A 5,931-nucleotide genomic window follows, 5' to 3' on the forward strand; every position below is an offset into this window, starting at 1 on the left:
TTCAACAAAGCAGGAAAAAACAGTAGGTGAAGGAATGAAAACCCAGTCACTGTATCCCACATTGGCAACAAACATGCAAACCCCACATGTTGTCTCTTTAGTTGTGTGTTTCCTCATATGCTTTGAGGAGCAGTCTGTAAAACATGATTTCCCTCACATAGACTGAAAATATCTGCTTGTAATGCAAACCATATTTACACTGGGGTTTGTATGGGAGGGTTTTCCCATGGGAAAGAAGCAAGGGGCAAAGGACAATTCCCTGCTTGATAATCTGTCATCCCATGAAACACCTAAAATGCCCATAGAGTCAAAGAGGAGATTCAGTTTGGGCAAGGAATATGGTCACAGAATAATTCCGTAATTAATGGAGTGGTTCTTTCGTTTGACTCCAGCTGCAACAAGCTTTTGGTTTTCCTCTGTGTCCAGAGCATCCAGGGCTTTCCAAGGGCAGGCAGCAGGAGGCAGCAGGAGGCAGCAGGAGGCAGCAGGAGGCAGCAGGAGGCAGCAGGAGGCAGCAGGAGGCAGCAGGAGGCAGCAGGAGGCAGCAGGAGGCAGCAGGAGGCAGCAGGAGGCAGCAGGAGGCAGCAGACCACATCTGTCAACAAGGTACTGCTATGGGCAGGCAGCTGGGCCAGCTTAAAGACCTCTCTTCCTGCCATTGTTATCCCTGCAGCCCTGGAATTCCATCCAAATGGATATGACCCCTTGCTAAACAGCCTGCATACTTCCCCAATTAGGGCATTCCTGTTCGAGGACAGGAGGGAGTGGCGTGGTGGACATGGAAGGAGAGCAGCTTTCTCCAACCCTGCCCAAGCAACACGAGTGTCCTGCTATGCCTGGACTCCTGGATGGGCACGTGGCTTTGAGGGAAAAGCAGTTTGCCCATTGCCTGATGGGGAGCAGGTCCCTGCACCTCTGGTGTGCCCCAGAAGCAGTGACTGCTAAAGGGGAGAGAAAACAACACAAAGGATGCATTTCTTCACCCACCTTGCATTTGCTTGTGGAAGAAGTTTGTTGGTGCCATTTATGATCAGAGCTTTATGAAAAGTTTGTTATTATTGCAAATTGCCTGAATTGCATTGTACTTTCCTACAGTGCAGATATCAAGCTGCCTTAGTGCCTCACCACGCTTGCAAATAGTTTTTATTTCTGTATTTATTTTATATTGATTTTGCACAGCATTCCCCCTGTGTGAGAACTGGCCTTGGTTTCTGCCTGGAAGAAACTCTCCCTTTACAGGAGAGCGGATTATATTTTTTTAATATTTTCTATCAATAGGATGATTTTTGTAACAGTTCACTGCTGCTAAACCTCTGACATCTCAGACAATGCTCCCATTCTGTACCTCAAGAATACATCTGAGTGGTCTTTCCCTTGCAATTTGATGGGTATAGGCACCCCAAGGATGACTGCTGTTTTTATCTTTTTCTGAGCATCATACTCTTAAAAACTTTGTCTTGTTCTCAAAACTCTCCATCTGTTTTTCCCCTTGTTTTTGTATGAGACTATGCCCTGCTAAATTCCCTTTACCTTACTAGACCTCAAAATTTCATATAACACAGAATAATCACCAATTAGTATTATAATCTGCTTCCAGCTGTCCCATTTTGTTCTTCTCCATTCTATTCTCCCAACTTTCCTACAAGAAACTTCCTAATTTTCTCCATGACAAGGCTGATGTCCAAAGACAGGCCACTCACTGTTCCTACTTCAACTTTTATCACTCAGCCTATCTCTCTGCATTTCTATAAGCCAAGTTGTACTGCCCTTAAATAAAAGAGCACATAAACCAAAAACCACTTTTAAAACATAAACCAAAAACTACTTTTGAAACTAAAAGGTCTGGACAGAACACTCCAGACTTATCAGAAGAGCATCTGGGTCTTCTGGGTTCTGGTGCAAGAGCCTCATTTTATTGATTTTGTTTTTAGTGGGCTTTGGATTAATGCATGCAAAAAATGTTTCCACTGGGCTTTAACTTTGGCCATCCACTCAGCTATGCATTCCTGTACAGTCATGTGCTATTATTATGGTTCTAATTAGTAAAGGTCACACAGCTATATCTATTGTTTCAGTAAAGCTTTGGCCTCAAAGTTCACGTGGTCATACTGAGCTGAAAACTGAGGTAATCAAGTCATCAAGCTAAGCACAGATGTTGCAATTACAGCCCCTATTTGTTTCATTCACACAATTCTGTTCTTAGTATCACTGGCAGTAGTTGTGCAAACAACATGAAAATTTTAGCCCCTGCAATTTAATGGAGCTTTCATTTTCAACTGATCAAAAAGTTTATGTGTGATAATTTACAAAACCCAGTTATTATCTGATACATCTCTCTACATGGCTGTTTTCTTATTTACATTTCACCCATCTTGGATTGGGTCATTGAGTGAGACCATTTTAATTTTATATTAAGCCTGTTATTTTTTTGGTTTTAGGAGTTAGCATGAAGTAGTCACATTTCCATCACAGAGATAAAGGCTGATATTCAAAATTTACAATAGGTTAGCTTAAAATTGCTTATTAATTGAATTAATTGAATACCTGGAAACTATTATATGGATAGTATGACCTATTTAAGCCCTGCTTGGTTTAGTTTAATTATGACTCTTAGAGATTCAGGTTACTAACAAGCCTGCTCTGCTACCTCTTCCTGCTTTTCACTGTCTTTAAATACCATGTTGAAAAACTGTGACATTAAGTGTACTTCAGATGGGGTTGGTTTTGTTTGTATTCTGCCCAGCAACCAATTAAACCCTATGGTTTTCTCAGAAGCAAAATGAAGTCTAGAACCCTTTTTTCTTCCTTTTGTTCTCTGTTTATGAAAAATTCTTTTTTTTCCTCATAATTAAGTGACACTAGAGCAGTGGAGTCTAAACCAAGATGTCACCTCAATTCACAGAAAGAAAATTAGGGGTTATTGAGCTCCATAAAAACAGTCTGTATACAGCCTGCTCTCAGCTCTCACACTTGCACTGTCAAGGATGAGTAACCCACCTTTGATCTCAGTTTAGTGGCAGGCTAAGATGACACACCTGATTAGGAACTCAGGTGACACAGGGCAGTTGTTGAACTCCTTGAGCATCTCTGAAAAAGTATCAAACCAGGTATCCCAAAAGTGCTATGCAGAGAGAATTGGGGTGTTCCTAGAACAGCCTCTTCGGAGACAGCAGCTTTTGTTGTTTAACTTCCCTCACTAGTTTATTGCTCAACAGCTTCTTCATACAGAGGAGCCTTAAATAACTCTCCTTGAGCTCTCTGTAGCTTGAGAGAAAAAATTGTCAGCTACCCTCAGATCTAGCAGTGATCCCTCCATCAAAACCTGTTTTAAACACTGTTTATTCATGGGTCACACAGGTTTATTGTCAGCCAAATACTTCATGCCTACAGTGGAGTGGTTGCTTTGTTTTTTCATAAATGCAATCACAGAGAAATCACATTCAGTTTAATTAAATGGCAAGATTTATAATTTTCTTAGGAATTAAAGATGTTTCAGATGTGGTGGTGAAAATAGACTTTTCTAGATCTCAGAGCAAATGAAGCCAAGTCCTTGGAGACAACTATTCTTGGAATCCCCAAAAAAGAGCTTTAAGGAAAAAGATGCAGGCAATTCTTTGGCCAGAGGTCAGATCTGAGAGAGCAAACAGACTTTTGTTCTTTCTCAGAAAAATAAGAGGGACAATCTGGTCAGGATTCCTCAAAATATTTGTTAGCTAAGGACTAACTTATTTTGAAAACAAAATGGTAATTAGTATCTCTCTTCTCAAGCACCTGTTTTGCTTTCCCTGGTAATGCATTTTTAAGCACAGTATTGATTAGCTTTGATTTAATGCAAGTTCTCTTGTGGCTACTCACCCATAACAATGAAGATATTTCCTCCCTAAATGCAAATAAGAAGCAATAACATTTTAGAGCAGTAGGTATCAAACCATATGGTGACTTGAACAGTTCAGAAATTAAAAGAAAAAATAGTGTGCATTCTTAATAAAACCAAATTTAAGTACTCCCTTTATTATACCTACCTTTTAATTCCCTTCCTGGATTTCACACTAATAAAGGCTGTAGCAATAAGAAAGCCTGGGAAGCTAATGGAGACAAAATTACCTTTTGACTCAAGTTACAGGGGTAAATATAAACCATATTTCATTCAATTCTGTGTAAGAGAATCACCTAGTTTGCCTTTACTTTTGTGGTTCTTCAGGAACACAGAACAGCTTTCATTTTATTAAAATTAGTGCCATTAATGGAAAGAAATCAGAGCCCCTCACCAAGCATGATTTCTGATACAATTCATTTGGCCCTGCATCAAATTCATATCACAACAAAAAGCGAGTGACGTAGATTAGGTTTGCACTGGAGGCTTTTTGCAACTATTTCATTCCCATGCAAGAGCACTGAAATACAGGCAATAAAAAAATCATCTCCACCTTCTGCCCCTTCTGGCAATGACCCCAGGGCCTGCTCTTTTGCTGTTCAGTTGATTTGCTGTTACACACTTAGAAAGCAGAAGAAAGGAACAGCAATGTAAAGCCTTGGCTGGCATTTTGGAAAGGTCTTTGGTTGGGTTTGTTCCCTCTTCCTCAGCCCAAGAATAGCATCTCTATTTCTGTCTCTGCCATTTCTCCATTTCTAATGGCACCTTTAATGTCAGACACAGAGTAAGAAAGGAGCATACCAGAGAGAGAGATCTGGAAGTTCCTACAAAACAAACCTTTTTGCTAAATCTGTCTCTGCATTCCCAATTTCTGTGAGTTCATGTTGAGATCAATATGAGACTGAAGAGGCACTGAAAAGCTCCATGTTATTCTTTGGGTGAGCCTTTCAATTATCTTCCCTCTTTTAGTGCAAAAGAGTTCAATGAACCTAAAAGAGTATTCCCTCAGAAATTTTAAGAAATGCTTAAAAAACCACAGTGGTACAAGGACAGGAGTCAAACTCTGTGTAATGGATACAGAAATATATTAACATGGAGCTGGTGGTATAGACATACTTTTTATTCCCCAGCTTGCCTTTGCTTTCTTCCTTTATGGTCTTCTATATTTCATACATATTCATGGTACTCTTCCAGTGGTGAGGTTTGAGTGTGAGCACAGACAGCAGCCCTCACCTGCAACAGAAAATGAGTTTTTATTTATGCCTATGCCATTTAAAAATGCCAAACTGTTTAGTTGTTCAGGTTTTTTTAAGGGATATGTATTTTAAAAAACATGCTTTCTCCCCCAAAATGCTCAGTAACTTCACAGTGTCTCACAGGAAGGAACCAGAACCAATAGTCACCTTTTTTTACAGTGACAAAAGGCACATAAGTAGCAATAGTGCCTCGTGCAGTGTAATTTCTGGTATTTCAAAGGTGACTTTGTAAGCATGGATGTCTATAAGGCCCCCTGCCATCTGCATGTTGTTTGAAAGTTGCTGTGGTTTTGCGTGTTGTTTTTATTTTTGTTTGTTTTGAGCTTTTATCTTCGCTGCAAAAGCAACAGTTTGACATTAAAGCAGAGTTTGGCAGGCAATTTATCTTCAAACTGACAAAACTGTGGCCTCATACAGTGTCTGATAGCAGAAAACAGCACATGAAACGTGGAGATAAATTCTGAGAATTATTTAAAAAAAATAAAATTCTAAAATCCTGTGGCTCTTTGTGAAAACTCACCTGTGCAAGAGAGAAGCAGACAATGAACTTCTAGCAAATCATTTTTTAGTGAAATTTCCTTAAGCTTGTATCTAGATTATCCAGTCACCTCAAACAGGTTCATGGGATTATGGGCTAACCCAGGTTGGAAGCAAACTAAGGAGAACATCCAGTCCATTCTCCTGACAAAGCAGAGACAGCTGTGAAGATGGGTGTTCTAAAAACCAAATCTCCCTAGTATTTTTGTCTATATATTAACCACCACTTAGAATTAGAAAGCAGCCTCCTTCTCATCAAGTTTT

The sequence above is a fragment of the Pithys albifrons genome, chromosome 4 (genome assembly GCF_047495875.1).
Source record: "Pithys albifrons albifrons isolate INPA30051 chromosome 4, PitAlb_v1, whole genome shotgun sequence".
Taxonomy (NCBI): domain Eukaryota; kingdom Metazoa; phylum Chordata; class Aves; order Passeriformes; family Thamnophilidae; genus Pithys; species Pithys albifrons.